The following is a 22,892-nucleotide window of genomic DNA, read 5'->3' as shown; positions in this document are numbered from 1 at the left end:
TTCACAGTGGGTTATAAGCAATCTATTTTCTTTTTGCATGTATTACTTTTATAAACCAATAACTTCAATAAATTATAAAAGCTCAAGTGAATTACTAACTAGAGTATCTTTCACATAGAAATTTTTTGGGACAGTGTTTTATTTTGTAGGCAAGAATGGGCTTACTCTAGGTATGAAACAAGTGATTGTAAACAAGTGCTTCTAGAAGGACTTCAAACAGTGAGTTCCCTTAAAAAGATTAAGTGTAAACAATTTGGCAGTTCCTCAAAAAAGTTAAACATAGAATTACCATATGACCCAGAAATTTCACTGCTATGTGTATACCCAAAAGAACTGAAAACAGGTATTTAAATAAGTACATGTACACTCATGCTCATAGCAGCGTTATTTACAATTGCCCAAAGGTGGGCACAACCCAATGTCCATCAACTGATGAACGGGTAAAGAAAATGTTCTCTATGCATACAATGGAATATCATCCAGCCATAAAAAGAAACGAAGCACTGATACATGCTACAGCATGGATGAATCTCAAAAACAGTAGGCTAAGTGAAAGAAGCCAGACAGAAAAGATGACATATTGTATGAATCATTCATATGAAATATCCAGAATAGGTAAATGTAAAGACAGAAGGCATGTTAGTGGTTTTCAGGGGCTGGGGGGAGGGGAGGATGTGGAGTGACTGCTGAACGGGTATAGGGTTTCCCTTTGGGGTAATGAAAATGTTTTGGAACTAGATAGACATGATACCTATACAACATTGTGAATATATTAAATGTCACAGAATTGTACACTTTAAAATGATTAATTTTGTGTTCTGTGACTTTTACCTCAATTAAAAAAAAAAAAAAAAAAAAGGGCGAAGTGAGTCCCTGCAATCTTATTTGCATTTGTAGCAAAATTTTTGTTTTCCAAGGAAATGATAAAGGATTAATTTAGTTTAGCCCATATCTGAATAGTTAGGAACTCTGAGTGGAATGTAAATTAATCAGTGATATGTACTTTTTTGAAAGTGATCTGAATACAATAGTCCCCATTTATCCAAGCGGGATATGTTCCAAGACCCCCAGTGGGTACCATAGATAGTACTGAACCCTATATGTATGCTATGTTTTACCCATATACATATATACCCATGATAAAGTTTAAATTTTTAATTAGGCACAGTAAGAAATCAACAACATTAACTAATAGTAAAATAGAACAATTATAACTGCAATATAGTTAATACAATATACTGTCATAAAAGGTATGTGAATGTGGCATTATTAAGTAAAATAAGTGTTACTTGAGCACAAGCACTATGACGCCATGACAGTCAACCTGACAACCCATATGACTACTAGGTGACTAATGGGTGGGTGGAATCTACAGCGTGGATACTCTGGACAAAAGGCATGCTTCATATCCTTGGTGGGATGGAGCAGGATGGCACATGATTTCATCACACAATTCAGGATGGCGCACAGTTTAAAACTTATGAATTGTTTGTTTCTGGAACTTTCTATTGAATACTTTTGGACCTCGGTTGCCATGGGCAACTTGAAACTGCTGAAAGCAAAACCATGGACAAGGGGGAACTACTATAGTCTAAAAATGTTCAGAGGAATTGAGAAGTTGGAATGGCTACAAATCATCTTGAACTCCCTTTGTACAAGCTCTCTAATGCTCCCCATGTGCAAAAAGTATCTCCAAATACTTTATACCAAAATCCTCTGTTGGAATACATCTCTCCAGCTGCTTTTGCCCTAGTGGGCCTTGCCATTCCTGGGACGTTGTGCCTACCACAGATACCTTTTGTTGTGATGTTGGCCTAAGTGTCAGAGAAGTAAAGGTGAGGGAGAATGGGGTGTTGTCGGCAAAATTTGGTTTGGGGCCTGACATGTTTCTAAAATTTTGAAATCCTGGGTGTCTGTCTTCACTCACAATGGCTCTTTCAAATACTCAAGCCTCTTTTCATGAAAGTTCATCTTGTTTTTCCTTTGAAGGTGTGTATAAACCTGTGCATGCTGCATACAAATCATCATCCTTTAAAAATCACCCCCAAATCCTTTACTGAAATGCACTGTTTGTGTCATTTCCACTTTATTTACTCTTAACCCTGATCCTGAGTACTTCAGGTAAAAGTCCTGAGCTGGGTATTCTCTGCCCTTTCCAGACTCACTCGTACCTTTTCCCATCATACCCAATGCCCTGCAGGCTGATTTCATCAGTGGGCTCCCAGACCCTCCAGCTTCCTCATTGGTTCGGCCAACGGGAGGCACATGCAGGTCAGAGGGCAGGTTAGAGAGAAGTTGGGTATTTATCACCTGCTTCCCTCTCTTAGCTACAGGTTGACTATGGCTGTTCTTTCATAGGAGGCCACCACTTCTGTTGTGTGACCGTCTCCTATAGCTGCAGCCCTAGCTGTAACTTCAGCAACAAGCTCTCTCCCTGTTCCAGCTATTTCTCTTTCTTGCCCTTTCTGACTTAGGGGTGGTAAAGGCTCTTTGTGGATTTCAGTCCTTTGGTGCTAAACCATCCCTTCTATGGTATATAACACCGCACACAGGACTCACTGCATAATTTGTGGGACCCAGTGCACAATAAAAATGCAGGAACCTGTGTTCAAAAATTACTAAGAATTTCAAGATGGCCACCACAAAGCATTAAACTAAGTGCCGGACTTTCCTAAGTGTGGGGGTCCTGTGTGACTGCATAGGTGGCACATCCAAGAAACCCACCCTGCCTGTACACTATTGTAAATAGCACTTAACTTAAACGCTCCTCAGTTACCTGGTGAGTGTGCCACCTGTTTCCTGCCAGGATCCTTTCTAAATACAAAGTCTCATGGGTTCTCTCTCCCACTTAAAAAAAATTGCGGCTCCATTAGGGGTTCCGGAAAAGTAGCTGTTATTTATACTTACATTTAAAGTGTGCAATTTAATAGATTTGCATCCGCAGCAGAAAATTCACTTAATCTCTCCCTCACCCTCACCGCTAACAAAGCCACTCATTTGGGAACCATCGTGGGCCACCACAGCCCTTGAGTACCACCTACCATGTAGCTGAAATGTGTGACTCCCAAACATACCTTCTGGGCAGGTGCAGGAACTTTTAGCAGTGATTTCAACCAATTAGTCCCTTTTTATTTTTTGTATTAGATACAGGATCTACTATGTATCCTAGCTTTTTATTTTCTTTTGGAAATATGACCAACTGAGAACACTGTCATAACCTGGAAGCTATTTTCTCTGTCTGGCTAGAAACTGGCCTGGTACTGATTACTAAACAAGCACCAGTGAGGCCTCCTGTCTTGGGTAAGGCCTGCTCTCTCAACACCATCCTTAACAGACTTGGAGGTTGAGGTGACTATCGACAAATTATGCTGTCTTACTGGTTTTAAAATGGGAGTCCTATAAGCCCTTCTGTGCCATAGCTTTTTGCTTTCATTCCTTTCATTTGTTGTTACTGATTCAAGGATGGGAAAGAAACTAGAGTTTGAAAAATACCCCACAACCATATTGTTTCACTGCTTGAACTTGCCACAGACTCCTTTGCTCTTGAGTACTAAGCTTTCAACAGTAAGGGACCTCCATCACTCATTCCTGAAGCATACACTGGACAGTAAGGGACATCCATCACTCATTCCTGAAGCATACACTGGACGTGTTCTGTCCTCAGGGTACCTGTTTTGGTCACGTGGCCCCTTAGAGCCTTGTTCTGTAGCCTTGGAGAGAGCAGGAAGCACAGGTGATACTTGCTTTCCACGCTCTTCTGCCTCCCCGCAACCCCCCATTTCTCCATGCCTCCAGTTTTTCCAACTTTTAAGAAGCTCTCCTGAAGAGCCACTTTAACATAAAGGGACGTATTATGCAGAAGTGTTCACTTCTTTGAAGAGTTACCAAATATATTCTCATCTTTTCTCCGCAACACAAAAAGGACAAACTTTCATTTCAAATCAGGATTATATGTAAAAATAATTCCAGCTGTTGAAATTCAGAGCACGGAAATATTACTCCTAGAACAACACATGGATGCTTGCCGGGCCTAAACCATTTCATTTGGTTAGGAATTGGCTACATTTCCATTTCCATTCGGCTCAGATCTATTCTTGAGATAGGCGAATAACCAGTGTGGCCTCAGAAATGATCCTTCTCTTGAGAAAGCCGCCAGCATTCCTTAGATTTCCAGTCTGGACAGCTGGAAGGGGCCAGAGAGGTCTTGCACCCATACAACAAATGAGGGAACGCAGAGCTGCAGTCCTGGGCTGGGTGACGGAACTGTTAAGCAGAGCGGAGAATTTCACATTTTGGGGGAACTTCTGCCCCCAATTTTAATTTACCTGTTCCCGTCACCCAGTCCTCTTGCCCTTTTCCTTCCTGTACATTGTCCTCTGTGTGGCTGAATGGGTCCTTAATAATGGGTCCTGGCTATCTGCAGGGTTCATTCCCACTCCCCCAGCCCCACAGCTGGCTGACCGGCCTGACGCAGGTGCTGGTCTGAATGTCTCACAGTAACAAAATGGCCATTTTTGCATGTCTACTATAAGCCAGTACTGTATTTCAATAATTTACATTAAAATTTCATAATTATTAATAACAATTCACAACAGTTGTATAAGCCTGACAATTCAAAATTTTAATGCTTTAGAATGTTTTATCTTTAAATTTATTTCAAGCATTCAGTAGAAGAAGAGCTAATTTTGTTTTATCTCCTTTTTTTTTTGGGGTAGAGGTGATTGGAGCATTTGAAGATAAATCCTAGATATACTTTCACCCAAAATTCCTCATTATGCATCTCTAACAGATAAGAACTGAGGAAAAAATCCTAGTGACAATACCATTACCATATCTAATAAAATTAATAATTTAACATCTATGTCAAGTTACATTTTATTACCCTAATTGTCTCAACAATGTCTTTTTGACATTGGTTTATTCAAATCAGAGCCACCAAGATCTAAGCATTGCATGTGGTTTACTAGGCATTTTAAAAAGCATTATTTACATGCATTTTACCTTTACATTAAGCCAATGAAAAATGTATGGTTCCAGTTCAAAGGTGGGTGACCTGGGGCTGAGAGAAGTTAAGAAACGTCTCCAAGATCTCATTGCTGGTGGGGGCCAGACTCAGAATTTGAACTAAGGTCTGCTCAAGTCCAAAGACTCCATTTTACTCTTCTCCTCAGGCTCCCAGAATTTTTTCTTTGTTGCAAGAGAGAGGCAAGTGGTTAAGACAGAGGTTTCGGGCTCAGGTTGGCCTGGATGAAAATTGGAGCAAGTTATGTAATCTCCCTGATCCTCCACTTCTGTCTGCATCTGTAAAATAAAAATACTATAATGATGATGGTTTGGGGCTGATTAAATAGGATAATGCATGTCTCAGCAGTGCTTGGCACATGAAAAGCACTTGATAAATCTTAGTGAATATTATTAGTGCAGAGGAGGAGAAAGAACCATGAAGTGTTTGCTTTTGTCAGTAACTCAGGAAACAATGGTTCACCATTGTTGATACAACCTGTTTGGGACTGAGGCTGAAGGGCTGGAAAGGGTGGAAGTATGGTGCTGATTCTGCCTGGATTGGAGAAGAGAGCCCTGGACATAAAGTATTAAGTAGGCACCCAAGGAGTTTTCCTGAGGCCTCACTTGGAAAAACAGTTAAATGCCTCCTGAAGGCTAACTCGGGTTGTCTCCACAGAGGGAAACCCATTAGGTGGCAGTCGGGGTGGGGGAGACTTTTCAATATTTGAATTTGGAGCTATGTGAATGCATTCAACATGTTCCAAAAAATGAATTGTATTTTAAAAAATCTCTTTGACCGATGGGGTAAGTGCTGAGAATGGGAAGACTAGAATCTAATGATAATAAAAATAATCCTCTTACAGTTTTTGCAGCCCTGGGAGAGCTTTGGTCATACAGGGCAGGACTTGCACCAGGATTGGGACTATTTATGCCTGACTCGGATCTCAAAGACCCAAGGTAAGTTTTCAATTTCAGTCATCCTCCCTGACACTCATTCTGAGTCCACAACCAGCAGTCAGATTTGGGATTGTTCACCCCTTGGATTGTCTTCAAGCATATGCATTGTTGAGGTTTGAATCTATTGGCTAAATAAGGTGTTTGTATGGATTGTCTGTGCATTTCCCAGGTTTTTAGGCCATAGATCATTTCTGATACTTAAATCACTTAAGACTCTGGGGACCTTATTTTCTAGAGTCCTTGGGAAGGGAGGGAGCATAAAACCCCACTCACAAATAATCAAGAACTTGCATAGAAACTGTTCTAAGGGCTTTATGTATATTAACTCATTAAAATCTCATAACAACACTAACTGTAGGTTATCATTATTCTGATTTTACAGGCAAAGAAACAGAACCAAGTAAGATTAAGTAACTTGCCCAAGAGACTGCAGACTGACCATTAGGCCACACTACCTCTTGGTTGGCAGCGGGCCAATCACGTAGAGGTCCTTTGACGGTGACACAAGCATCCTTAGCTGTGTAGCAGCAATACTTTGAGTCCCAAATCCCAAATCCTTCCTTCTCTACAGCTTCTGGTTTAGGAGCGGGAAAGACCGGGGTGTGAATTTCCTCATTGACCTCGGGCAATTTACTCACTCCCCTTTGGCTTCAGGTTCCTTGTCTGTGCCGGGGAGGAGTTTTAAAGATCAAAAGACCTCTCCTCGCACTACTGTGGGTGTGGGTGTGTGCTGGGGGTGGGAGGTGGAGAGGTTTCTGGGCAGTGCGCTGCTTTTCTCAGGTCTCTTGAGGAAATAGGATGTTTTGAGGGTCTGTCCTGGCCAATTCCCTACCAGGAGGTCAGGCCCCCAGGCAATGATCGCGCTTTTAAAGCTCGGCAATTACTCCTTCGCTTAGAAAAGGGCTGCCACTGGGGCCAGCTCCGACGACTACCAGGAGGTCTAGGGTGGGTCTTTTTCCTTGAGGGAGTTAGAGATTATTGTATCCTCAGGAAGGCTTCTTAGAGGTAGTGACAGTTGAGTCCTGAAGGTTTAGCAGGAGTTAGTAAGAAGTGGACAGGGAAGGGTTAGCGTCCCTCACCCCACCCTCCAGCCCCAGAACAAAGAAGCACGACCCGCTTACGGTATAGGAGGAGGAGCTGTGAGGGTGGAGTGGTCCGTAGAGGCGAAATCACAAGGGGGCTTCAGAGCTTGGCTTTATTCTAAGAGAAATTGGGAGGGGTTTGGAAGAATGTAGTCAGGAGTTTTAGACTCTTCTAGCCGCTCTTGGGAAGAATGGGTCACAGAGGGATAGGAGGCTATCACAGAAAGCAGTCGGGTTGGAAGATGACCGACGACTGAGGAAGGGGGGGGGGGGGCGAGGACAGAGCATCCGAGCCTTTCTCAGTCTCCGCGACACTGTGCACTATCCCTCGATTTTCTCTGCTTATGTGGAAGGGCCCCACAGGGGGCTGGGCGCCGGCCAAATTCTCATTGAGCAAAACAGCCCAGAGCTCGCTCCTCTTTCGGGGGCTCTGGCCCAGGTGCCCCCAAATTGGTAGGGTTATGCGAGAACTTACCACTGCTGAAGATGGAGAACCGTTACCCCTCAAAATACACAAAAACCTCGACCGCTTTCGGCAGCAGACTCCTGGGTCCATGACCTCACGCTTTAAGCTCCCTTATAGCCTTCCCCCGCCCTGTCCACACCCATTGCCGAGTGGGGGTAGGGTCGGGGATAGTGGCGATGGTCTGGGGAGCGGGAGAACCTTATTTATCCTGCGTGAGATTTGGGGGAAGAGGCACCACGATCTCCCCATTCTGCAAAAAGCATGGTTTAACTTTCCCTTGAGCAAAAAAGACTCGCCGCCGTGGGCCCTCTGAGATAGATACCTCGAACCCGGCTCGAGGTGGTCTGTTGAGCTGAACCATCTTTGGTTCACGTTTCCTGGGACCAGGAAAGAAGCCTGGAAATGCTGGGGTCCTGGGCTGAACCGAGAGGCCGAAGAGACTTCGCGGGACCTGGGGGCTGTCCCGGTCTCGCCCTCCTGGCGCCGCCGAGGTTTGAACCCTGAGCTCGCCTTTCAGCCCGCGCCCTGCCCCCTGCTCGCAGCTGCTCTCGGTTTGGGTGCAGCGGTTTCCCCCGCAGAGGAGGAGGAGACAGAGCGAGGAGCGACTCCCGGCTCGGGTTTCCGCACCAATGCCGAGCGGCCCCGGGCGGCCCCCGGCGGCCGTCCCTCCTCCCCGGCACCACGTTCCACAGTCATGGCGCGCGAGGAGGGGCGAGCCCGCGTCGCGGCTGCACCCACGCCCCCTCCCCTCCGCTGCCCGGCCCGGCCCCTCTCCTAGGCAACCTCCCTCCCCAGCCTACTGCGCCGCGGAGATGGAGACCCCCTCCCCAGAGAGCTGCGTTTCCAGCGCCGCCTGCAGCACCCGCTCCCCGCCCCCACCGGGGCGGAGGGATGGAGCCGCGCGCTTCGCGAACCTCCAGCCCCTTCCCGGGAGCCCCGACTCCTCTCCCAGCGCCTCCGAGGCGGGGGTGCAGTGGGGGTAGGCGCAGACCGTCTCCCCGCAGCCCACCTAGACCTTGGTATCTTTAGAGCCCTTTTAACAAAATAAGCCAAAACCCAAACCCCAGTCGTTAGACTGCAAAGCGCGTTACAATAACCGGGACGGCTACGCAGGAAGCAATCCTGCACTGGTCTGGGTTTAAGGCGGCAGCTTCCCGGCCACGCCGCCTTCTCCGGGGCCTCGATTTTTCGGCTACGCCGGAGAGTCTGCCACACCTCGGGGCTGACAGGTCCCGCGCCCGGCCGCAACTCGGTCCGCGCCCCCCACCCCATCCTCGTCCAGAGTCTCTCCAGCCTACAAAAGGTGCAACCTCACGCACATGCAGAGCACACAAATAAGGTCGGCAGCGCATCGCCGGGAAGACTGCGAACAATGCGCCGGACGGCCCGCGCCTGCCGGAGCGCGGTGCCCCGGGGGACAGGGGGCGCGGGCGGGGGCCGGGGCTGAGGACTCGCTGGCCGCGGCGCTGGACACCTTACTTCCTGCTTCCCCGCCCGCGGCCAGACCCAGCTCTGCGGAGGGATATCTCTCCCCTCCTCTGTCCCCCTCTCTCCCTTCCCCCGCCCTCCCCCCTTTTTTGCTTCTGCTCCCCCCCCCCCCACTCCGCCTTTCTCCTTTTGCAAGAAAATAATTTGACAGTCGATTTGCTGACAGGGGAGGAATTTGCATCCTGGATTAAAAAAAAAAAAAAAAAAAAAAGGCCGAGAGGAGCTTGGGAACGGTTGCTAGGGGTGGGTAATGGGTGAAAAAAGGGGGGCGCCGGGGAGCGGATAAGGAGGGTTAGGGAGGGGGCGAGGCTGGGGAGCAATGCAAAAGGTAAGGCCAGGTTACCGCGGCTCGGCCCCGAGTGGGCTGCGGCCGGGGGAGGGGCGAGAGATACATATGTATTTCTGTCTCCCTAGCACACCCCCTTCCCTCTAAGCGATGGCTGAGAGGCGGTGCATGCAGATGGGGAGTAAGTTTCCTGAAGGGGAGGGTGGATGCACGCGCGCGGCCCCGCGCTGCAAATTTTCACCGGGGAGGGAGAGTGGCTGGATGCGGAGAGTTTGGAGTTGCTTGCGGCGGAGGACAGGAAGGGGAGCAGGGCCGGGAAGGGGGCTGGCGGGCGTTATATCTGGGAGTAAGTTTCCAGGATCAGGAGAGCCTGCACGCTTGCTTGCTAGTAAGTTTCTGGCCGGGGAGGGCGCGTGGGGAGGAGGAGAGGGAGGGGTGCATGTATATAGAAGGGGGGAGGGGGGAGCAGATTTCCTGCGGGGAGGCTGAATGCATATGGAGAGTAGATTTCCTGAAGGGAGGGTGGAGGCGTAGACGGACCGAGTAAGTTTTTTGCTTGGGTGGTGGCGGAGGTGGTGGGTTGGTGCTTTGAAAACCCGGAGCTTCCTACCGGGGGTGGGGGAGCACGCGCTGTTGGAGGGGGGCCAGGGGCCAGGTTCCCTGCTGGGGAGAGGGGCTTACATCTGGGGAGTATGTTTCCTGGCGGAGCGATATTTGTTTACAGGCTGCGGGCAGTACTGTAAGTGAGTAGCGCTTCGAGAAGGCGGCTCTGACATAAATTAATATTGAAATTACTCCATCAGCTTTGCTCGCCCCCCATCTCACCCCCCGAGCGGAGATTGGTCTTGTCGGATTGCCCATGCACTTGTTGCAGAAACAGCCAAGGTAGGCAAGAAGCTTAAGTTTCATTTTTAAAAAAATTAGTTGGGGGATGCTCCGTGAGAAGACGGGGGTGGGGGAGGGGAAGGGATAAAGTGGGGGACAGAGAAGGGAAAGTCTCCCCCCATTTCTTTACTTTCAGTATGTTAGCAGGGCCTTCTCTCTGCTTCCCTTCTTCCCTCTTTGGGCTGCACGGCATCCCAGCAAAGGGGGAGGGGTGAGGTGGGCGCTATAATTGGCAGCCCCGGCCTAAAGGGTGGTGGTGGGGCTTGCAATTGAAGGTTGTGATGTTATAAAGCCTTCATTCTTCCAGCCAAGAAACCGCAGGACCCTAGGGATGTGCCTTTTGGGGTTTTTGACATGATGCATGTGTGTATGTATATGCGCCTGTGGGCTCTGTGGGGGCTGGGTACCCCCCAGAAGTTAAAGTGGCCACCCAGATGGGAGAAATGTGTGAGGGGTAAACCTGCCCCTCAACTCCCCAAACTTCAATTTGAGAGACTGGGAAGTTGCTGCTGCTGGTCTGAAGAAATAGATATTAGAAAACAACACAAAACCACCCATTCACTGGCGGAGGCCGAGAGCACCTGGCCGGCAACCTCTGGCCAGCCCTGGGCTGCATGTGTGCCTGCCATCCTTAGGTTAAAAGAAAATGACTTCTGGTTCCTCCGTGTGCCTTCGACCGGCCGGTTAGAGCCAGCTTTGTGGAAACTCTTCCCAGACTAGACGCGGCTTTGGCAAGTGAACGTGCTGAAGCCGGTTGCTGACAGCATGGCCTGGGCTGTCTTGTGAAGTGCATGGAAGTGATGCTTAGGAACGAGGGATCCAGGGATGGCTGAAGAGTTCTTTAAAAAATGCCTCCCGAAAGCCGGCTAGGTGCACTTTTTAGCAGACCGTGGAGAAGAGCTTTCAGAAAGGAGTTTTTAGTTGTCCTAGTTGGTACCAACCTCCTGCATCATTAACTGTTTCAAGAAAGCAGCCTGGTGAGGGAGGATGTGGTTTTGATGCCCACTGGAATTATAGCAAGCCAGAGTATTCAGCAGTTAACTAGTTAACCAGCAGTTTTTGCTTCTGCTTGCCTCTGGGTCCCTGGTTCTCAGCCTACTGGTTTCTGCAGATGGGTTGTAGTTCTGTCAGGTACCTGGATGATGCTGGGAGTTTGAACTTGCCAGGATAATGTTAGCAGCAGAAGTACAAACCCAGGCATGTTTAGTAGGGTCAGGGTAAACTCTAGACAGTGCGGTTAACGAAAAGTTGGTTAAACTTTCTGTTCTGTAACCAGACTCAATAATAACTGGGGGGAAAAAAGCTCTCTACATGTTACTGATGGACAGACAGGCTGTTTTCCTTTCCTTCCTGCCATCAGATTTCCAGACTCAGAATTTGATATTGGCAGCTTGACAGTTGAGTTTGTTGGACATTAAATATTATTGCCATTTATCAAATGTTCCTAACTAGGCATTAGTTAAACAAATTAGCTATTATTTTTACCCTGCTGAAAATCGGAGTCTGGTTGGTGTGTATGCTGGGAGGGTAAACATGATCTTTACGTGTGTTTATCCCAGGATAGTGGAATTATTGTCATGCCTACCCTCGAAGCCAAGAGCAGCCCTTCAGTGGTTTTTCCTTATATTTATGAGATTTATTTTATTGTCTTGCTTTGGCCATTAATCAATTCACAGTAGCTTTTTTCCCGCCTCTTCTGCTGGGAATGTTCTTGTGGTAATAAAGGCCCATGAATCATAATTCATTCTTTTTAAAAATATTGTGGTGATTGTCAGGATTTGATTTATAGGAATTGATACTGGGAGTGACACACCTCTTTGGGCCCCACCCTTTTAGGCATGTCCATTTTTGCCGAAGGATTGTTTAGAAGCCAGCTTGACATCTCAAAAAAGAGCATTTCCTTTCTGCTTTATGGGCACTGAGAAGATTAATTTTTACAGGTTCCATAGTAAACATGGGTCTTTTCACAGCTTTTTAATCAGGCTTTCACATAGAGGCATGTGTTAATATCACATAGCGTTTCTGTGAACTTGCTGCGAAAACAGCAAGTTGTGTGTGTGGAAAGTGCTCAGTTTTGCCCCCTTTAACCTGCTTGGGCCTGTGTTTTTTGTTGAGGTATGAGCATTAATTATAAGAGGGGACTATGGCTAATATAATAAAATGTGTGGTCACAAAACTGAAGCTTATTTATTTATAATATTCTTTTCCTCCTCCTTTGATGGTTGGGTTGGTCATAATAATCAAAAGCATTTTTTAGGGGGAGAGGGAGGAAGTATAAGGATTTTCCATAAGATCAATTAATCAGAAAGTGTTAATGTTGTCTTTCTTTAGTTGGTTCAAGTTTACAGTATTTGTAAAGTGACAAAGGACTTTTAAGGTGGTTTGACGCTCAAAGCAGGGAGAGAAACATCATTGAAAAGTGGGGAGGGTACCAGTTTGTAGCATTTCTAGGCTTTGGATGTTTTATATTAAAAAAGCACAGTTTGATACATGAGTTCCATCCATGTCGGAACTTCTACGACTCAGTCTTATGGAGAGAGGTCTCCAGAGGTCTCTACAGTGTCTTCCTGGGCCAACGGCCAAATTGCTTCATGGACTTGGGTGAGTTGATTAACTTCTGTTTTTGTCTTCTCATGGAGAGAGTGGATTTGTACCTTGGCATTCCAGAAAAGACTCTTGAGTGGCTTGCTAATCTTGGCCTTCAAATGCAAGGAAATACTTATGAAAAGTGTGCCGCTGTCTTGGTTAAAAAAAAAAGTGCATGATTGATACCCAATTATTTGTGCTACTAGAGAATGGGGCACATAATTTCAGGCACCAAAAATAATTTCAGTTCATCTTGGAAGTTTCCCTACAGCCAGCTGGTTCACCTATTAATTATGCTTGGTCAAGTCTAAGGTTAATTGTACAGTTATTCCAGGCAACAGAAAGAGGTAGTCTGGCAGATGAGTGGGAGACCAGAAAGCCAAGTGTGGCTTTACACCACCTTCTGTGGAGAATTCACATGTTGGTAATTGGGATTTGGTCGTATATTTGTATTAGGGTTCATGGTAACGATATTGTATTGCTGTCACTTCTGGCATATCAGATACTTCACCACAGGCATTTTTTGGGGGAAAGCTCTTGATATTTTTGTTGCACATTGACGTGAAAAGTAAGGATCCAGATAAGTGACTCAGACCCCGGGCAGTACAAGTGGGTGTTGATTGTCCTGCTCTAAAAGCAGCTGAATTCAACTCATTTTACTTCTGACTTCATAAAACTGTGTGATTTAGGGAAGAGAGAGGATTAGAATCAGCTGGGATCTTGTGGATTAGTAATATTTTTGCATTTGCTTGTTGGAGGGGAACCAGTAAAGAGGAAAATAAAACATAGTTGATTTCTTTCGTGGGGAGAGGGAGATAAGAGCAGCTGGATTCTAGTTATTAGCATGCTTTTCAACAAGGGTATGGTGGCATTTTAAGGAATAATGTATAGGTTTGATAATGTGAGTTTGATCCCATGGCTCTCTTAGTACATCTTTTCTTCTGTGTTAAAGAAAATACACAAGAAAAAACCCCTGTGGTATTTTCTAAGAATTTTCCAGTTCTCAGGGCAGCTGCCTGTAGGGTCTTCTGGTTAATTTGGGTTTACTGAGGAAATGGATAATTTTTGCTTTTTTCTCGTGGACGGCAACAAGCTGGGGGTGGGTAGGATATGCCAAGCTATTGGGCTGTTGGTTCAACAGTGTTAAAACTTTTCTGATTGCGAGTAAAGGGAAAAATAACCTATGTGGCTAAATGGCAGTGATAACTCTGGGCTCATAGAAGGTAAAAGGTATTTTCATGCCGTAAGTGGCTCTGGTTTAGTCATTAGTACACTTGGCAGCTACTTATTGAGCACCTACTATTTGCAAGGCGCTGTGTTAAGCTTCTGTTGATAATTCCAAAAGACATCATCATCTCTCTGTCCATCCCCCACCCCACCTCCTGATTTCCAGTCCAGAGGGGAGGTAAACATGCAAAGAAATATATATTGCAAAACGTGATGAAAACCCAGGGAGCAGTGACCTGGACTTGCTTAGCTAAAGTAGCCTAGAAAAGCTTCTCTGAGGATTGGGGGTTGGGGAGACAGAGAGCACCAGGCAGGGGAGAACCTGCATGGAAGGACTGTACGCTTTGGGAGGCACAGGTGAACCAGGCAGAGGGAGAGACGGCAGCATGAGATGAGAGAGGCTTGTGTAGGGCTCTGGGGGTTTTGAAATGGTTTGGGTTTCATTCGAAGTGTAGTGGGAAGTCATTGATAGTTTGCAGTGGGAAGTGACACCCCCTAACTCACTAGAAAGGGGATTGCATTGGTGGAGAGGGACAGATGTGGAATTGGGGAGCACAGTGAAGAGGCAGTTGGAGCAGGCCGGGTGAGGAGGTGACAGGAGGTGAACGGAGGGGAGCAGGGGGATGTGAGATGCACGTTAGAGGTAGGTAGAATGGGCAGGGCTGGCTGATGGATTTGGTAGGGGGTGGGGAGGAGGAATCTAGGATAACAGGTTCCTGGCTTGACAGTTGGGGAGATGGGTGGTGCTATTTGCTGAGATGGAGAAGCGGGGAGAGGGAGGGGAACAGAATCAAGCTGTTTTAGTTTGGGCACCGTTAAGTTTGAGATGCCTGTTAGACACAAGTAGAGATGTTAAGCAGGCAGTCTGATACAGAGGAGTGGCCAGGCAAGAGATGAAAATGTGGGCACCCCTGGCCAGGGGTGGTATTTTAATCCAGGACACTGGATGAGATGTCCCAAGGAGCCTGAAGAGAGAGGAGAACAGGCAACGTGTATGTGGGTGTGAGTGATAAGGCCAGAAAAATCACCATTGGATTTGGCAAAATGGAAGCCATTGGGTTCTTTGTGAAGAACAGTTTCAGTGGAGTGATGGATTGGGAGGAGTGAGAACAGAGGGGGGGGGGGATGGAAAGTGAGGAAACTGGTAGTAACATGTGTAGACAACTTTTGGGCAAAGCTTGACCGCGAAAGGGGGGCAGAGAAATAGATCAGGAGCTGGAAGGACATGTGGTAAAGGGAAGGTTTTTTTGGTGATATACTTTGTTTTTGGGGGGTGCTGGTGATATATTTGTATGCTAATAGGAAAGATCATTGGAGAGGGGGTTATTGATCAAGAGCAATGGATTGAGTCAGCTGAGCAAAAGCCCTTGAGGTCTGTGGGGGAAGATCTGGCCTTTCCTGGGGGAGGGACACTTCCTCCATTTGGCTGGAGAGAAAATCAGAGAAGAGAAGGTGAGGGAGCTGTGTGTGGACCCTCAGGTGTTCTGCCTGTCCAGGCTGAAGCCACACCCTCCTGGGGAAGGGCTTTGGGCTCAGAACTTGACACCAACCGGAGCCTGCAAGGGTTAAGACTGCATCAGAAAATTGTACTGCATTTTTCTGAACATTTGACTGCATTACTGAGCAGTACAGAGGAAAGAGCAGATTTTTTCGCTGGGGGAAAAGAGTCTTCAGTTAAAGTAATTTGGGCCTCATATTAGACGTATTTGAAAACGGTGATTAGAAAAAGACATTTGTGATTTTCAGCCCTGTTCAAAAGTTGGTGGGCACCGTGTCATATGTTTTGAACAAGAAGCTCAAAAAAAAAAAAGCAAAAGGCCGCCTCTCTTTCAGGCTACCTTTCATAAAAATATGCTATAGACTGCTAGCCTCTGTGGCCAAACATGGGGTCTGCGTGGAAGGTGCGCAGGTGAGGAGAGAGTCAGAAGACCTGGGTTAGAGTCTAGCTCTGCCTTTGGTTCTGGACAAGTCAGCCTCTGAGCCTGTCTCCGCATCTGCATAAAGAAGGTGATACCATCTGTCGCCTCTCCTCTTCGAGTTGTGAGGATGGAATCAGATAATGTACGGAAAGTGCTATGTAAACTGTAAGAGGCATGGTGCATACACAGGCAGCAGTGAGGTGAGCTGATCTTCAGCCAGATCTCCTTTTCAGATATCAAAACCTGACAACCAATGAAACACTTCCCTTAATTTCCCAAAGTTTCTACTACAAACTGTTCACCCTGTGCATTCCCACTGATGTTCCCTCCTCGAGGCCACTTTCTATTTGGGGTTTTTCAAGACCTCTGTGATCCCTTTAGCGAAACTGCGCTTACTGTTGGAAGACTGGCTTCAGAATGCTGGCTGTGAAATGTCAGTCAGTGTAGCTTCAAACTCTGATGCCATGTTTAGAATTTGAGACCTGTCCACCCAAAGGGCCAAATTAACTTGGTTTGTGAACTGGGTGCAGGGGAACCTTGAACCTACCCCAGAAACCCGACCATAGTCTCATGGTCTGGCAGTCTTCATGTGGATTTAGTGTTTTGTTTGCAAATGAAGATTGTTCTATAAAGGCTAGTCTACCTAAAAACAGCCCTTAGCCCTTACTTAGTCTTACTCTGTGTGCTGGAAAATCATTTCCAGTTTTAAAAAATATCCAGTGCTTTTCACTGATGGGACCCCTGCCATCTGCCTAATAGGATGAGGCTTTCTTTTCTTTTCCTTCTCTCTCTCTCTCTCTCTCTCTCTCTCCCTCTCTCTCTCTCTCTTCCTCCGATAATTTTTATTATGAAAAATCTTTAAACATGCACAAAAGCAGACAGACCAGTACCATGAATTCCCTGGCACTTCTCACCTAGATGTAGCGGTCAGATTTTGTACACCTGTGGATAACGGGACCTCTTGCATTTGTATAATAAATATAAGTTGTCAGTTTTGAGATATTTGCGAGGCCGATATCAATCTTGTTTCATAGAGGGGAGAATAATCAACGAAAAATCAGAGAGAGAGGAAATGGATGCCGTCACTGAAATAACTAATGTTTACTTAGCATTTTATAGGTTCAAAGCCTTTTTGGTATGTCTTATTTTATCTGTGTCTTGCAACAACCATAGGAGGTAGCTAATATTCTCATTTTGTAGCTGAGAAAGGGGAGCTCAAGAAGAAGACTAGAAAAAATATAAATATGTGATTAACCCAGAGTCACATGTCTAGCAAGCATCCAGAGCCGTTGTTTAATGCCAAAATTTGAACGGTCTCCAAATTTGATGTACTCTCAAATAGATAATGCCGTACAGAATTACATAAAAATGTGATACAGAATCTATGCAAAAGATCATGGAAACCAACCCGGTCATCTTGGAATTTCAGGCTTATTACTCCAGTGACCTTAGTTGGAAATACTCAGATGACTTAAGCATGTTTTGGGCATTACATTTTTAAAAAACTTGAATTGTCTGGCTTAGTCTGGAGCACACAGCTTTAAGGCTGCCTCATAATTAAAGCCAAAACTTGACTTTAACAAATCGCATGGCTATTCTCCATCAGCCTCCTACTCTCAGCCCTGTCCTTTCTGTGGGCCCCTCCGTGGAGGACCAGGACAATCGTGGTCATTTCTACGTAGTGTGACCTTTAGTCTCCAGGCTCCAGCTTTGGATATAACTGGGCCCTGAGCAGTTTGCTACCTTCGAAAGCTTCCTGAGGGCCCCAGGGGTTTTTGTCATAACAGAGGCTGCTCTCAGGGCCTCTCCTTGTCTTTGGGAAACCGCCTCCAATCTAACTTCTTTGAAAGATTCTTTTAAAAAGGAAAAGAAAAAAAGATGGATTTGATGCCCAGGGAGTTTTAATAGGAGTGTCTCTTGAGTTCCCTCTGTTGTCATCACAATGGGAGATACCAAACTCTCTTAACATTCAACTGAACGATACCAGTAATGAGGCTGATTCTTAAGTATTGGGACTTGTTCACTTTTCTTTTTTAATTGGATGAACACATGTGAGCTGAGGGGTTTTCATGGGGAGCCACAGTAGGTAGGACGTTTAGGGGCCTCCTTCCTTTTGAAGAGTATGAGCTCCTTTAGAAACCGGTATGGAATTCAAAAAATTTCACCGTGCAGACAACTCATTCCTTAAATCTTTCTTGAGGGCTCTTATGTGCCGCGTTGTGGGTTAGGGCCACGGGGTGGTCCTGAGGGGATGCACTTGGGCTCCTGCAGCCCTTGGTGCTGTTGTCATACTTAACCACTGGGCGTGACTTCCACCCTTGGGGAGGGCAGAACTGGGTCATCACTCACTTTTGTACCCCCAGCACCTAGCACAGAGCCTGGCACTAGTTAGTGCAGGGTAAATGCTATTTAAGAATCAGCTGGGGGTTTTGTGTGTGTGTGTGTGTGTGGGGGGGGGTTGTTTGTTTTGTCTCTGGTTTTCTCCCCACTGGTTCTTGTTGGAGGAGAAACCCAGGCCTCTCTGCCACCAGGGTCAGTTCTTGCAGCCGCTGAAGGAGACCAGACTAGAGAAAAATGTTTCCTTCCCTCTGGCCCCACTGCTTTTAGCTGGGGTGGTTTAACTGAGTTCTCAAATGCAAATTTGGCCCCATCCCCCACCCCCTTTAATAAGTGACATTTTGTTAAATCAGTTATTCAAGGCCTTATCTATATTTCTGTCTGTGCTGGCTTAGTCAAAATAGGAAAGAGAGTGAATATTAGATTTCTTTACCCGCCCCCTCCGCCCTCCCCTTTGAGCAACTCTACGTAAGATTTCTGATAGGGGAGGGGTGCCGTGTCCTTGAAGAAGTAAATGCTGCTGCGTGCAGAAAAAATGTGGAGGGCTTTGACTTGTAGCGAATGCTGTTTTTCAGCAGCTGTGATTTTTCCATTTTTCTTTTTCTTTCTGTTTTGATTAGTGGAACTCATTGTGCTCCGGGGTTGAGATTGTGTTGGGGGAGGGCGCAGAGGGAACGGCTTTTACTGGGAGAGCTGGAGTTGGGGAGGAGAAGGAGAGAAGGGATTTATTGAAAATATATGTCTACTTCTGCTATGATAAAGCGGCTGGCATGTACAAATGCAAGGGGGAAATCATTATTGTGGTAATGCAGGCAGAGCTCTGCTTTCTCATTAACAGAGCTTAGCCCACGTGGAGGAGGAGGCGGCTGGGCTGCTTTGAGAGTTGGGGTAGTCAATAATAGCAGAAACTCAGGGGATGGCCTCCATCCCCCCTGCTCGCCCCCTCCAGCTGCCTTCTCCTTTCTTTCTCGGATCAGTTTGTAACCTTTTCAAAGCTGCTTGTTGGATTTCATGGTCTCCTTCCTCACCCCTGCCGCCCCCAAATGCTGTAAGGACTGTTTAATTTTTAAAGTTAGAGGGAATTAAAATACGTTTTCTCTTGGGAACCCGAGGAGAATTTTGGCAACACTTTGTGAGTCAGAGATTGGATCATAACCCCTGCATCCCAGAGGGCACCAAGAAGCAGCAATTTAGGGGCTTAGAAATTTGCATATTCTGTGGGGGTTATCCAGATGGGGGTTCCAGAGCACTTCAGTGGTGGTAGCTACTGTTTATAGAGAACTTACTCTGTGCTTGGCCTTGTGCAGATGTGTTAGTTATTTCAGCCTCACAACAATTGTAGGAGGCAAATGTGATGCCCACTTTTCATTTGAGGCAATGGCCTCAGGGCATTTCAGCACCTTGCTTAAGCACACTCAGGCGATGAGTTGCCAATCTGGTCCCCAGACCTAGGACTAACTCCAAAGACTTGTTCCTGAGTGTTAGGCTGTGCTGCCTTTAAAAACTGGCTGGTTGCTTTCCCTGTACAGACGTCTAGATTCTAAGAATCTGAGCAAAATAGAGCCACACACAAGGCCTGCCGTGGATGCTTATGGGTAGAGTGATCAAGAAGTTCCTGAGGACTTATCACGAGTCCCTGGACAGAACTGTCATTCTAAGGAAGGTCAAGGTTAGGGACTCACATCTTTGTTACAAGAGGTCAGTGCCCCGCCCCCATCCCTGCCAGGCTGCAGTGACTTTGCTGACAGCTTGTTCACCAAGCATTTATTGAGTGCCTGCCATGTGCCAAGGTTGAACCAGTGGCTGGAAATACCAGGACAAATAAGAGATGGAGCTCACAGTCTAGTGGAAGATGGTTATGAAAACATATAAATATGATGCACAGTGAGGCCTGCCGAGAAAAAGACAACATTTCAGAAGTAGTAAGTGGGAGAGGCTGTGTAGAGCAGCCTTGGAAGTCTTCAGAGAGAGGTGGTACATGGGTGGGCTTGTGTGGGTTCAGGGGGAAGGAGAAACAGATAGCATGGTGCGTATAGGAAGCCACATGCAGTCTGGCCTGACTGAGTCATCACTTCAAGGCTTACCTAGCTCTTCATTTTCTATCACCTTCAGTTTAGTACTCTAGAACTGTCTAATACAGTAGCCATTAGCCATGCATGGCTATTTAAATTGGTGAAAGATTGAATGCCATTAACAGTCCAGTTCCCCAGTTGCACTAGCCACATGTCAAGGGAACATGGAGAGCATATAGAACATTTGCAACAGTGCACAAAGTTCTGTTACTAATGCTGCTCACACACTTTGCTGTGAGGTTTCTTCTGAATGGAATGTTTCCTCCTTTGCCCCTCACCTGGCTCACTCCCACTTCCTCCAGAGGCCTGCCCTAAACACCCCATGCTGAGCTTCCATCCCCCTGTCCATCTGGATTGCAACAATCCCTTTCTGTGCCTGTCTCCCCAACAGTACTTTCAGCTTCTTAAGGGCATAAGCTGGGTCTCGTTTATCCTTGTGTCATGTCCTGTTTATCACTGTGTCCCCAGCACCTGGCTGGAGCCTAGCCTGTAGGATGTTCTCAGTGACAGTTGCAGGTGATGAGGCTGGAGAGGTAAGTGGGGATTGGGCAGAGAGGACCCCGTGCCCCATTATGGTCTTGACCCTGTAGTCTGTGGGGGTCACTGAAGAGTTTGGGATGAGGAGGGGTGTGTGTGGGGGGGAATGGGGTCGACGTGGATTCGAAAGATCCCTCTGAGATGAGTGGAGGACAAGCTGGAATGGCTGAGCCTGCAGGTCAAGATATCAGTTAGGAAAGTGCTGGAAACACGGGCAAGATAGCTAAGGGTTGGGCTCTTAGGCCGTTGCAGTGATGTTGAAAGAGTAGTATCACCATCTTGCCACGTCAGGACCTCTTACCATTTCTGTCTCCATTTTGGATGCTCTTCAGTTTGTAAGGGAAACTGCAGAAACACTTTCCTCTCACTTCTTCTGGGTCTCTCAACCCTTTTCCTCTTTGAGGCCCCTGGCCATGTGTGCTGTAACCTCCCCTTTCCACTGTCTGCTTAGTTGGTGGGCTGCCCTCTTTCTCCCTTCCCTTTCCGTCCTGTGCTCACCTGTTTGTTTCCCCTTGGGGTATGTTGTCTCATGTCTAAACCCTTGAGATGGAATCTGAGCAGAAGCTCAGAGCACAGAGGGGTTTTTAGCCTTCTGTTTTCATCAGCTTGTGCCAGGTTCTTCTCTGAAGACAGTTTTGGGTGCTTACATTTAAGAAGCTTGCAGAGAGAGTTTTGAAAAGGAATCTGGGAAGTAATGAGATCTATCTAGTCTTTTTGAGACAGTTAAGAAAGAACCGGGATAGCAAAATTTAGAGCTGCATAAGAGGATTATTTTCTTGTGGAAGGTGAGACAGTATGCTTTGGCCATGGTGAGCTCACATTGTATATGTTTGGGGGATAATGAGACATTTCAAAATATAACAGCTGCCTACTAAGTGCAGGCATATGCCGTCATTTTTACATATATTACCTCATTGGTCATATATGTAAGGAAGGCATCACTGTCCCCATTATACAGGTGAGGAAATGGAGGCACAGAGAGGTGAGGAGGCTTGCTGAAGGGGTGGCTAGTAAATGGCAGACCAGGGATTGAAACTTAGGAACCAGCCCCGGGTGACTGTAAAAGCAGGCGCTTTACCCCCTTTCTTCCCATTGTTGCCTTACCAGTCCGCACAGCCTGCGTTGTGTTCAGAAATACAACTATTATAATAGAGTGGAACGGGCACCACACCCACCATCTGGGGTGTTCTTGGGCAGCAGTCGAACTCTCAGAGCCTCATCTTCCTTGTCCTTAGTACCTTTGCTTTACTGGCTGAAAAGGTTTACTCTGAGAGTCAAAGGAGATAAAAGATGCAAACGTGCTTGGAAGAACTATATTCTTTACTCTTCTGCATAACTTTTCTGAAAGGGCAAAGTTCTGTGAGGGTCGGGTCCCAGGGCTGTATCTGAGTTTTGGGCAGGATGTGTGTGTGGGTCACACGATCTCTGTTGTTAACTTCCAGAAGTGCTCGGGCCTAAACGTGCTCTCAGCTCTACCCTAGTGGTTTCACATGGTTTGGGGGAATGGTTGGTGAGGTGCTAGACCTTTGACCAGAGCTGGAGTGCCCTGCATGACCTTGGGTAAGGTCACTTCACCTTCCTAAACCTCTGTTTCCTGAAATGATCACATCGATTTGGATGGGTCATTGGGAAGATTAATGGCAGAATATACATAAGAACCAGCACCTTGGGGAAGCCATATGGTGACATATATTTGTGGAATGGAAGTCATGGACTCCAGTCTGTTGAGCAGACTCTTGGCCCATCCCCTTTCCCTGGTCAGAATGTCATGGCTCAGGATTTACACAATATCATGGATTTACACAGTGTTCTTTCCTGCTTTTAAGGCCTGGAGAAGATGTGATTCAATGCTTCATTAGAGCTAAGAATTTTTTTCACTGAAGTTGTGTAAATGATAAGTAAGAGTAGTTTATAAAACTTTCTTTTGGAGAGGGAGACTACAAATAGAACACGGTAATTATGGAGAATTTGGAAAATACTGAAAGGTATAAGGAAGAAAATAAAAATAGTCTTTATTCCTTCCTGTTAACATTTTAGTAATTTCCT

The 22,892-nt window shown here is 46.5% G+C and overlaps 1 protein-coding gene and 1 long non-coding RNA gene across 27 annotated transcripts in view; one reads left to right on the top strand and one right to left on the bottom strand.

The window, feature by feature from the left end:
• Positions 1-844: 844 nt before the first annotated feature.
• On the bottom strand, positions 845-8,251 carry LOC141571655 (uncharacterized). Of its 3 annotated transcripts, XR_012496599.1 has the most exons (4): positions 7,832-8,248; positions 7,083-7,161; positions 5,002-5,301; positions 845-4,263 (listed from the first exon to the last, which is right to left on the bottom strand). It is a non-coding gene; the product is annotated as an uncharacterized LOC141571655 (long non-coding RNA). The 3 variants fall into 3 exon arrangements; XR_012496597.1 differs by lacking the exon at positions 845-4,263 and having other exon boundaries at positions 4,864-5,301; positions 7,832-8,251; XR_012496598.1 differs by lacking the exon at positions 845-4,263 and having other exon boundaries at positions 4,864-5,301; positions 7,519-7,972.
• Positions 8,252-8,709: 458 nt separating this feature from the next.
• The window catches only part of TRERF1 (transcriptional regulating factor 1), a 196,012-nt gene continuing 181,829 nt past the window's right edge, over positions 8,710-22,892 (top strand). For 7 of the 24 annotated variants that reach the window (XM_019738459.2, XM_019738454.2, XM_074332932.1 and 4 more), the window contains exons 1-2: positions 9,492-9,671; positions 10,087-10,168. The gene's annotated coding sequence lies outside the window, so the exon portion shown is untranslated. The other 17 variants (XM_074332933.1, XM_019738457.2, XM_074332925.1 and 14 more) reach the window with 9 other exon arrangements.

The sequence above is a fragment of the Rhinolophus sinicus genome, linkage group LG05 (assembly GCF_036562045.2).
Source record: "Rhinolophus sinicus isolate RSC01 linkage group LG05, ASM3656204v1, whole genome shotgun sequence".
Taxonomy (NCBI): Eukaryota; Metazoa; Chordata; class Mammalia; order Chiroptera; family Rhinolophidae; genus Rhinolophus; species Rhinolophus sinicus.
Note: the sequence above shows the minus strand (reverse complement) of the source record. Positions and strands in the feature narration are given on the sequence as shown.